Here is a 12,662-nt window from a genome sequence, read left to right on the forward strand (position 1 = left end):
CTGCATTATGGGACCAATTACACACTGAAATTGAGGAACACTCTAGTCAGAACTTTTTCTTTCCCTCAGCTTACTAGTGTTAAACTTTCCCCAGTTAAACTGCTTCATGACTTGCAAATAAATACTTAATGCATGAAGGCATTTTTGAAGAATTTAAAAGAGTGAAAAAGCATTACCAAACCTGAATTTCTAAAAGAGAGAATGATTCAAAGTAATGTAAGTGTTAAGTTGAGGAGTCTACTTAAACATTTATATATTCTGTATGAAGGATTATGGAGGTAGTACTGAATATAAAGGAAGGAACAGAAGAAAACAAAATTATGAACAAACTTATAGTGCTTTAATCTTCTATTGATTATGCCCATTCTGCTCTGTATCTACCCACAGTATCATATTATGATAAATACGGGTTTTTCAAAAAAGACTTCATAAAAGAGATTTTAAATATTTTAATAATTTTACCTATAGAAATAAATCTGGATGTACTACTTATCTTATTACTGTTCTTTTTTGTCAGTTATCTTTAACTTTCTATATATTTAAAACTAACCCTCAAAATCTACTTCTAACAAACTTTTATCAAAATGTATGATTTCACTGTTGAGAGCATTTTCACATTTTCAACTTGTGAACCTTGAGACATCATCAGATTATTAGAGGTAACAAGGACTTTGATATTTAGATATACATTTAGAAAGGGAATTTCTCCAAGGAAAAATAGAGTAGTTGAATCTATACACAACTATGGCATCATGGCCCTATGTGCCTCTCAAAATTGTGTCCCTCTTAAATAAAGTTTTAACCTTATAAGAAGGGAAAAAACCTTTAAAACCACTTCAGGAGATATATTTGAAATATGTTTTAGATAAAATAAAATTACTGTAACTTTTATTACTTTTTTAATTAGAGAAAACATGTAAGGATTAATTGATTCTGTGCTCTCCTGGACACAGCCTGATATAATCAGAAGTAAACTTGAGGGTAAAAAGTATCAGTAGCATGCCCAGCTGGTGTGGCTCAGTGGTTGAGTATTGACCTATGAACCAGGAGGTCACAGGTTTGATTCCCGGTTAGGGCACATGCCTGGGTTGTTGGCTCCATCCCTAGTGTGGGGTGTGCAAGAGGCAGCCGATCAATAATTCTCTCTCAACATTGCTGTTTCTATCTCTCTTTCCCTCTTCCTCTCTGAAATCAATATATATATATATATATATATATATATATATATATATATATATAAAATCAGCATAAGAAGTTTTAAAAATATTATCTGTTTGTATGAAAGCATTTTCTATATGTATATATTAGAAATAAATATTCCAAAGTCTTGCTTATAGAAATTTAAGTTTAATAACTTAGATAATCTGTTTTGAGATATTTTTCTAAATCCTTATAAAAATATAATAAATGATATATAATGGTTTTCAAAATATAATTTAGTTACTTCTGAGTTGTAACCATCTGATTTCATCTTGAATAATTTATTATCATTTAGTCACATAGCACATAAAATATGTGAAGCACCCAAATCTCCATGGCACGGTGGATGACATAAATTTATATTTTTTATGTCTACTGTATTCTTACTGTGCTCTAAGAGTAAACTTGGGATTGGTTCTACATATTTAATTTCTTTTACAGATATATTTTCATTGTATCATTAAAAAAAACAACTTTGACATGTACAAGCACATTATTTTGACTAGAAGTGAAACACTATGTATTCAAGGAGAATTTTACATCTCTTAACTATGCATGTCCAAAAAAGAGGAAATTCATTGATATGAAGAATAAAAGCACAGAATGTCTGAAGAAAGTATCTTTGAGAATGTCTAGCTTTTTTAATACATTATTTTTTAGTATTTTCTTATTAGTAGTATTAGAAATATAAAGTATAAGGCCAAGGAATAAGTTGAAAGAAAGAGAAAATTATGTTTTATAAATCACATTTTTTTCTCCATCACCAAATGCTAACAGCAAATAACAATTTGATATACACCTTTCTAGTTTATTCATTCATTTATTCATTAATTTTATTAACCAAGTACTTTTAGTTTTAAAAAAGCTATATTCGTACTCTATGAAGCCACTGAGTTTATATCATAGTTTACATTATAAATAAGCCTCATTCCATGTTACTATAAACAATGTGAGTATTTTTAATTGGACTTTTCATTTTCAACTGTTCCTATAAAATACAATAATGGCTGTCAGTTTGACATAATTTAAATTTTGTTAAAATATATTTTAATATTTTCAAATACTTAGTAAAAAACGTAATTTATATTTTCAAATGTCTGTTATTTCGATTTAGATATTTTGTTTGGGGCCATCCTATGTCACATATAAACAGATTTGCATGGAATCATACCTTTTTATATATGATATGTTTTCTTCACATGTAATTTAGAATTTCATGTGTTAATATTTCATTTTTTACATTGGCATCAATTTAGTTGTTTTCTTCTAAATAAGTCTCAGTCTTTAAAATTTAATGTACTAAAGCTTAGTTTTAAGGTAACCTGAGTGAATACAGAATTGTCATAAGGATGAATTGTATCTTGGGAACTTGATCATTGGAACTGTCAGTTATACTGTTATTTCTCATTTTAAGTGTTAATAATAAGAGTTTTTAATTTAGGGCTGTTATGATACCACTTTATAGTATTTTGTACCTATAATTTGTAGTTAGATTTTATGTTTTATTTTACATTTTAGCCCCATGTTAAGATTTACGTTAGCATTTTAAAATAAACTGAATGTCACTGTATAATTTTCTATCTAACACTCAATTCTTATATAAATCTGTTAGTTATTTTTAAGGAGTGTTATTTTATGTAATATAGAAAGAAAATGAAGAATTTTAAAGCTGAGGAGTAACATAATCACTGCAGCTATGGGCTTTAAGAAAACGTAGGAGAAAGTGACAAGTTAAGGTACTAATGCAATAATTTGGGGGGCAGGTATTAGCATCTTGGAGCACGTTGAAGTGAGCAGAACTGAGTGGAAAGAATGAATAGTAATTAGTTTCTGAATATAATTTGAAGGTAGAGTTAGCAAGATTTACTGACACATTATAAGCATGCTCTGAGAAAAGGAAAGGAATGAAGCACGTTCCCCAAGTTATTGTCTTGAGCATCTGGAAGGATCAAGTTGCCTGAGGTGGCAAAGACTGGAGGAATAGCACATTTTGGAGCTTGAGTGTATGGTATTTTAAATTTGAACTGCCTGGTAGTAGAAATAGCATATGTTAAATATAATAATCGCTATAGATTTGAAATAATCTTTACCAAATTAGAACATGTTTGGCATATCTTTCAGTGGCTTTAATCGGGAATCAGGGATTTGCATTTTTGTGAGTGATAACATGAGGAATATAGAATTCGTGGCTCATATTCAGATATGAAAAATTTAACTATATTTCTCAAGTGGGAAAATGAGTATGGAGTTGAGTATGGAGTTTGAAATACAGTGGAAGACTCTGAGCTGAAAGCACTGTCGGGGCCCAGGGCCGGCCATCCCAAGATCCCAAATAGCATGTTGATTGTTTTGAATTAAAATCACTTGGGAAGCAGCAGAAATGAGAGGTACAGTTGTCTGTAACTGGAGTCTGTCTCTCTAAATGCAAGAAATAGCTCTCCAGGTGACAGGTACCCTCTCTGCTCCTGGGGCTGAGAGACAACTGCAGCACAGGAGTTACAAAATCCAGAGCGCAGAGAGCCTGTACAAACAAACCTTGCAAAGCCCTTACCAACTTACTACCTGAACCCAAACCTTGCTTTGATTCCGTTCTAATGAGCACTAACTTTCTTTGCCTTGTCAATTTCTCACAAATGTATTCTTTCTTTTTCTAAAAAACATAAAAGGGTGGCTAACTTGATCATTCTTTGAGCCTCATATTATGATCCGAGGATTTTATAATATGATACTTATGATTCTCCCATGCACACGTATTAAATTGTGTGTGTTTTTTCTCTTGTTAATCTAGCCTTGTGTGTTATTGGTCCACCTGTAAGAAGTAAAGAAGAGTAGCAGGGGGGATTTTTCTCCTTCACAGGCAGCACAAATGTGGTAGTCATTTACATATTCCTAAATGGAATTTAAAGGCAAGAACCTGAATAAGATAATCAAATGAATGAATATGGATAGAAATGAGGAGGGAATCAAGAACTGAGCCCTGGTCCTTCAACATCAATAAATGAAACAGAAGAAGAAAAACCAGGAAAGGAGAAAAACCAGAGGAGGACTAATCAGTGAGGCAGTAGGAAAACTAATAGAATGTGGTGATTTGGGATCCAAGTTATATATTTCAAGAAGGAAAAAGAATTTATCTTTGCCAAATTGTTATAGGTAAGGTAAAAATATAGCAACATGTAGGTTTGACAAGAACAGTTTTGGATTGAGCAGTGGGGAAAATTCTAGTGAGAAAAAGTTTTATGAGAAAATTAGAAAATTCATGTACAGAGGATTTTTAAAGGAATTTTCTGCAAAGAGGATTAAATAAATGGAGTAGTAGATGACAGGGGAGGCGGGGATCATGAGAAGTTTATTTTCCTTTTCCCACACAAATAAAAAATTAGTATCTTATGACCTTGCTGGTTTGGCTCAGTGGATAGAGTGTCAGCCTGTGGACTGAAGGGTTCCAGGTTTGATTCCTCTCAAGGGCGCATGCCCAGGATGCAGGCTCGATCTCCAGGAGGGGGTGTGCAGGAAGCAGCTGATCAATGATTCTCTCTCATCATTGATGTTTCTATCTCTCTGTCTCTCTCCCTCTCCCTTCCTCTCTGAAATCAATAAAAATATTTTCTTTAAAAAAATTAGTATCTCCCCATGAAAATGGACAAATCCTGTAGAGAGTAAAAACTTGATAAAGGAGAAAGAGAAATTGATTCAACCTTTTTTTTTTGAGTATGCAAGAAATGATGGGATTGGATTTAAAGAAAGACATTATGAGTAATGATCAGAGTATATTAGCACAGAAACCGATATGCAAGTCTGTCAATTGCACCACTCCAGCAGTTTATTTTGTGGTGTGTTTCTCTAATGAGTAACATCCTCATAAAATAAAAAGTGAATTGTGGCCTGTGGAGTTGTGCAATGCAGAGTGGTATTGGCAGTTTGCACATTCTGATGGTGGGAGTCTGTGGAAGACCTTCCATGACTTGGTCAGCTAAGCAAATAAGTTCATCAGCTAGAAATGAGAAGTTGTGGAATGTGCAAAATAGTCATTTAGGGTACTGGACAAAGAGAATCCTATATAATAAAGAGCTAATTTGCTAATTAGACTGAACAGCAGAACGACTGTCCAGACGACCTTCTGGATAACCTTCCAGATGAAGCCGGGGCTGTGAGGACTGAGGTAGCTGGGGCTGCGAGGGCTGAGCCCCTTGCATGAATTTCGTGCATCAGGCCTCTAGTATAGGATAATTTTAGTGAAGCATAGATGACTTGCTTGAGGCTAGTAAGCATGAATTTAAAGGAATATCACCGAGCATTTGGGGAAGTGTTACTTTACATAAATTCAGCTGCATGGGTCTAAAAGCATACAGTCAGCATGCATTTGGATTTATTACAGAACGAAGATAAGAAAAGGACAAAAGATTTGATGGTGTATGCAAAGGGATAATTATAATGACTGACAATGAAATTTAAGCTAGTTAAGGAAGGAAGGGAAGATATCCATATAGTGAAAGACAATGAAAATGTGGTAGAATCCATGGGTTGCAGAACTAGTGAAACTAAAAAATAAATGGACTCGAGATACTATTGGTTTATTATTCTAATATATTATTGATTTGCTGTATTTAAAATTTACTAATTAAGTTCATTATTACATAAAGTATAGATTAGGGTATATGTTGCCTAGAGTAAATATACACTATATGAGTTTTAGGAAATAGGATATGCTATTTGCTGGATAAATGAAATAGGATATTTTACATAATTTAGCATTACTTACAGCTTAATTAATAACTAATCATAATTCTCTTCCAAAATTCCTATCTCCCTCTGAGCATATTAGAATTTAATGTTTTTGCAATTAATAGAAAAATATATATTGCCATTTTCTGTAAAGAGACTAATAATAGCTGTGTTTTGAAGTCAATTCTATATATCATGATTACTATTTTAATTGTTATTTCTATGTCTTACAAGCCACAGTGGTGTGTGTGTGTGTGAGAGATTCTGATAAGGTCACTGTATCTGATATTAAATAAGTAAACATAATTTAGAAGCTATTTATAAGTGTTTGTCATCTGTATTTAAAGATGTTACTTAGAGTAATTGTTCACTGGATTTTCTGGCATGACAAAAATCATTGAAGCATGATAAACTAAATTATTAAGAAAAATTCTATCAGAAAGTAAACAGTTATAAATATTACAGTAGTTACTAACGAGAAGTATTGTACTTGGGGAATTAATTTATAATTAATGTGCCCAATGGGATCTCATAGGAAAGACAAAGAGAGTGACTGCTATGTATTTGTTGAATGTTTGTTGTAGTAGTCACATTCCTGAGCATTTGATAATGCATAAATTAAGGATATGTGAGTTAGACGATGTAAACCAAGCATGTCAAACTCAAAGGCTAACATGGGCCAAATAAACAAGGTTTAAGTTTTTGTGGGTCACAAAAAAACACACAAGCTTCAATTTTCACAGAAACGTAGGTTTATTTCGAAAAGTATAGTACAAAATAGAACAAGGGCAATGATAAAATTAATGTTTTCTTACATACCATTATATTGGTTGGGCTGTAAAAATATTCGTTGTGGGCCACACGCAGCCCATGGGCCGTGAGTTTGACATGCTTGATGCAAACCTTAGTTAATATTTAGTTTATTCTATTAATTTTCTTTTACATTTTCTGTTAGAAATGTGAGTAGCTTCATAGAACCTAGTGGCAAAGAACATTTCACCTTGATAAGCCCTCTCTTTGCAAATGTATTTACATGTGACTCTTTTTAAATATAATAAGTTCCCAAGGGATTTGCACAAAGAAAATATTTTAGAGATGGGGCACTGTTGGGATGCCCATTTATTATTCAGATGGGGGGGAAGCAAATAGGGTCTAGAAAGTTTAAGTGATATAGAAGTTCACATAATTAGTATTGGGGGTACAATCACAAGCTCTATGTTCCTCTTTAATCTAAGTGAATTTGCATAGGCATGTAAATTATAAACATACCACACATGCTTTATTAATTATGTCTATGCTATTCAATAATAATATTCTCACTGGCACTCAGATGTATTACTGTTCTTTATCTTTTATTATTAATTATTTTAATCCTCACCTGAGGATGTTTTTCTTGATTTCATTTTATTTTTTTTAGAGAAAGAGAAACCTTGATTGATTGCCTTCTGTATATACCCACACTGGAATTGAACCTGCATCCTATGTATGTGCCCTGACCAGTAATGGAACTGGCAGGCAACCTTTGGTGCACAGGATGATGCTCCAACCAAATGAGCCACTGGCCCAGGGCAGATTTATTACTACTTTTAAATCAAAGACTTTTAACTTTATAATTATCAGATTTGGAAAGCATCTGACTTTATGCTCTGAACAGTTTAATTCCAGATTTTAATTTTATTGATATTGAAAAAATTGCCAATGCAAATTAGAATTATGAAAGGATATTTTCAGAAAATAACCCAATAAATTAGTAACTAACAAATATGTTATCTGGAAAAATAATTATAATTAAAAATATAAAATAAAAGGGCATTGGGAAAAATTTTAGAGAACTTACAAATGACATAGAACTACACTGAAATAAGAGAAGATATTTTTAGAATAATAATGAAACATACATAATTTAAATGGTTGATATAAAAAGGAATTCTCTAATCTTTGAAAGAGAATATTCAAACTTTTGGAAGTTAATTACAGAACAAATTAATAAAATGTTATTTTTAGGTACATCTCAACTGATTACTCTATTGGCCAAAGGAAACACAGAGATTCAGCTACCATAACTCGTTTTCTAATCCTTAGTATATTTTCCACCTAATGGTGAAATAATTTATGACAAGTATGAAGAAAAATATGTTAAGTATGTTAGAACATGCCTATTACATTAAGACAGTATGATAAGCTTGAATATCAATCATCATGTATAATAGAAAAGCATTAGGTTGAGGTTCATAGCAGGTGGATGAGATTCATTCCATTGCTACCATGACATGAAACAATCAGAACTTGAGCATGTCACTTAACCTATCTGGTATAACAAATTAAGAAATACTAAACCTTGTATGCACTAAAGTACAAGAACAATGGTTTTATTTCCATATATGCTACAAACTAGCAATATGTCATTCTGTTTGTTTAAATGAGAAAATAAAAGTAGGGAAATATTTGTTACTATATTTTTTAACCTTAATTATTTGATCTTATAAATATAATATTCATTAATCAGAAAATTATATTGCTCTACACCTCTTTAATATCATCAGATTTGGGGGTATGGTATTGAAATTTAGTAAATTAACTATTATTGTAAAAAAATCCATGACATATTTAGGTAAAATGTTTACTCAATGTATGTATATTTCCCACATATATTACACACGAGCTTATTAAACAATGAATATTTGTATATATGTATAGTAGCATTTTGATTAGGAGTTTTAGATATTCTTTTCCTGATAAAACAGTCACAACAGATCTTACACATGGAGCTAGCATCACCTTATCATAATGAAACAGAATATAATCATGTGTTTTTTGCTCCATTTAGGATGAAATAACATTTGTAGATTTCTAATATAACAATTGATATTTTCTAATAAGTTATGTTTTGATGCCTTTGATTATTTAAAACTATTTTATAAACAAACACATACAAAAGGGAAAATTTATCATAACCTTTTTATTTTATTTCTACTCTTCTCATCTTACTGGCCTCTTATTTCCACAGAAATTACAACTAACTGAACTCCTCTGATCGCTTTTTAAAAACTCAATGTATCCATAGGTAAGGCAGGATCCCAACAGTTGTTTGAAAAGACAACTTGTGGACATTGAAGAAATTTCAAAGGTGTAAATTAGCTTTGATTTTCACTAGGCAACTGACAGATGGCAAGATTTGGGAGAAGATAAAATAGCAAAAGGATTAACTGTTTGACTGTACTTTAAACCTTTCCCCATGCTGGATTTCCAGCAGCCAATATTGATGCCCTCTAATCCTGAGAGTGCTCTGGAAGAAACAAACCCAAATAATGATTATGTTTTCTATGTGACCTGAGATTTCCTCAGAATCTCTGGAAAACCCAGGTCAGCCTGGGATACAAAGACTCAGCTCAGATATGTATTTAGGTCAGAGTCAGTGTAGGTCACAGGGAGAGTTTCCAGATTTTCTTGTTTGACTTTCTTGATTAAAATAAATAAATAAACTAAGATCATTTAAGCAAGTCAGGAATTCTCCACTTTGCCTTATTCCTCCCTAATTCATGTTTTACATCTCACACTGCTGAGAACAGCACCCAGAATATGGAAGATGCTCAATAAACATTTGTTGAGGAAATGATTGATACTTCATTCCCATAAGACATCTGTGTTTGTGACCCATTAATTTTATTTCGCCAAAATTGGTTAATGCTTTAACTCTGCCAGATATTTAACAAAGAAGTTCAGAAATTCAACACATAATTTCAAATGAAGATGGAACAAATTATACACTGCAATTAGACTTCAGAAAATAACTACATATGATTTCTTGTTTCTATTCCTACTTCTGAAATCAAGCAAGGCTCTTCTAATTAATTTTATAGTCTTCCATAATTCGGTATCTCCCTACTCATCAAATTCTAATTCCAGTTACTTTTAAATATTAATACAATTTATTTATTCAGGTTGATATTAATATTTTACAAATAACTGTACCTTTTAAAATGTGTCCTCGCAGAAATGTTCTTTCACCCATAAACCAATTTCTATCAAGTTTAATTTCAAAACTTTAATATTTTCTCCAAGAACCTTCTGATTATTCTAGCCTATTGACTATGTATTAGCGTAGTCACTGTTGGACACTACCTTACAATGCTGTTAGTAAGTATATTTTGTATTGTTACGTGTTTTGCCAACTGTTTCACATCAGTCTTGTTTCTTTTTTAATAGTTCAATAAATGAAGAGTAGGCTGAAGATTAGACTGGAAGAGTAAGCTGTGGCCATTCATAAATTGCTGTGTAAGGAGGTTGAATTTTATTATGTGGGCAGGGGTAATCATACAATTTTACCAATGCTGAATATTTAGAAAAGGACATGGACATCATGATGATGTTAGAAGATAAATGTGAATTCTTATGTTCAGGGATTCTGTGGGAATTCTTTAGGTCCCTCAGCTTTCCTTTTCTCTCACAACCCTCAAAAGACACAAAACAAACATGTAGTGACAGACTCCTGCTTGGAGTTGTTTTGTAATTATGAAGGTAATCACAAAATTAATTTTCTTCATCTAATGAGCTGTATAATTTTTAAAAAATATTGAACTGGACAGGTAAAGGTATAACTGCCTTAAGAATAACAATATGAAAAATACAGTTTTATTTAAAAAATATGTCACTTCAATTTAATTAAGCATATTTTGAAAAAACTTATTTATTTATTAATAAATACAGTCACTTCATATTAATTAGTTCCATATTGAAAGCAAATGGAACTCATCTTAATATTCTTTTAAGATTCTACATGGCCTTTTGGAATGAACTATCATTGTGTTTTATTAACTTTTAATTTAGGTTATATTTTACTCCTCAAATATTTAACTTGAAACTTTTAAGTTGATCTTTAAAAATAACCTCTGTAATTTAAAAACACTTTACACTTTGGGGCAACAGAAAAACATTCCTTATTCAGATAGAAATACATTATTACATTAATGTTTTATTCATACTAAAAATTAACTGTAATGGAAATGAACTTACTATTTATTACTTCCTGGTAGCAAAGCGATGCATTAGGACATTTACTGAACTTCACTGGTCATTAGATTACTCTTTCATTTTATTCTCTAAATTATCCAAATAGTCCAGACTTAATTTGAGTTACTGGAAGAAAATGACAACAAAAAAATGTAACTATTATTTTTAGAAATGTGATTCATTCTAGTTCTCTTGCAGGAATGCTTAAAAATTAGCAGTACAAAAATTAAAATTGGTTGCTATGACTCAGATCTTTGCTGTGGCTGAAATTCCATCCCAAGATTTTTTTTTATGTTCTAAACAAATTTATGCACATTCATAATTCAGTCTCATAAAATAGTACATTTCAGGCTATATGTTGTTCTGAAAGTTTTTATTGGCTCAATAAGTGAACCAAACTTTCAGTTAGGAATTCTGTAGAGATATTTCTGATCTCTTCAAAACTATATAAAACGGAATTTTTGAACATTAATAACCATCATTTGGAACATCTCCTGAAATAAACCATTTCAACTTTGGTGTACTTTGTTTTTGTGAAATTATTTTTATATTAAAGTTTATATCAATTAATTGGCAATCTATTTTCTATGGATTGGCATGGTGAAGCGAAGAAATAGTGGGAGTCATAAGTCTAACTGAACTATGATATACTAGAGGCCCAATGAACAAAATTCGTGCATGGGTAGGGTCCTTAGGCCTGGCCAGCGATCAGGGCCAATCATCTGTGGAGCGACCAGGGGGGCAATTGGGTGGCCCCCACTGGCACCTGCCTTGGCCTGCCTGGTGCTGCCCAATCACCAGCCTCGCCCCCTGCTGCTGCTGCCGGTCACCTCCCTCTGTGGAAGGTGACTGGCAGGGCAATGGGGGGGGGGGTTGCCGCTGGCACTCGCCTTGGCTGGCCTGTTGAGTGTCTCCCCCCTGGTGGTCAATGCGTGTCATAGCAACAGGTCGTTCCACATTTTGTTCAATTTGCATATTAGGCTTTTTTTATATAGGTTGATTTTGCAACTTGCACATGTGGTGTAAATGAGATAAATAATTAGTTAGGAGAATCATTTTCTTTGGTGCAGTGTTTATACCCTAACAGGAATCAGACTGAGGACTTGAAAAATTAGGATAAAATAGTGTGAATTAAGAGGAGCTCTTAAGTTATTTTCTGTCTTTTATTCTCTTTCGGCCCCTCCTTATTTTCCTTTTTCAAATCTTTTTCTTTTTTTCCTTCTTGAAATTCTAAATCATACCTGACATTTTTAGAAGCCAACAAATATACCCAATTATTACTACCCGAACAACCTATTAAAAATAGTAAAAATAAAATCTTTATAAAGTACTTTTTGGTACTTTTTTCATTCTCAATATGGCATCATTAAAGTTGTTCTAGCAGGGAAGTTTTATGATCAACATAGTGTTATAAAAAGTCTGATCAAAACATGACATTTGGGATTTATGTTAGTTTAGAACAGGAAGATTATTTAAAATGTCACTGCTATTGATCAGGAATGCAATGCTGAGGGCCTGAACTATAGTGATCACAATGAAAATGAAAGATTATATAATTCATGATACTGAGTTGAATGGAAAATTCAAAAGATAGTACGTATATATAGAATGCCTCATCAACTAGAGCTGGTGACTTAAAATATAGCCTCATTTATTTATAGAGGATGTCAATGTTTCAAAATATTGAATAGAAAAATGGATATATTATGAGAAGAACATGATATTTTTCT

The sequence above is a fragment of the Myotis lucifugus genome, unplaced genomic scaffold, assembly GCF_000147115.1.
Source record: "Myotis lucifugus unplaced genomic scaffold, Myoluc2.0 scaffold_1, whole genome shotgun sequence".
NCBI lineage: Eukaryota > Metazoa > Chordata > Mammalia > Chiroptera > Vespertilionidae > Myotis > Myotis lucifugus.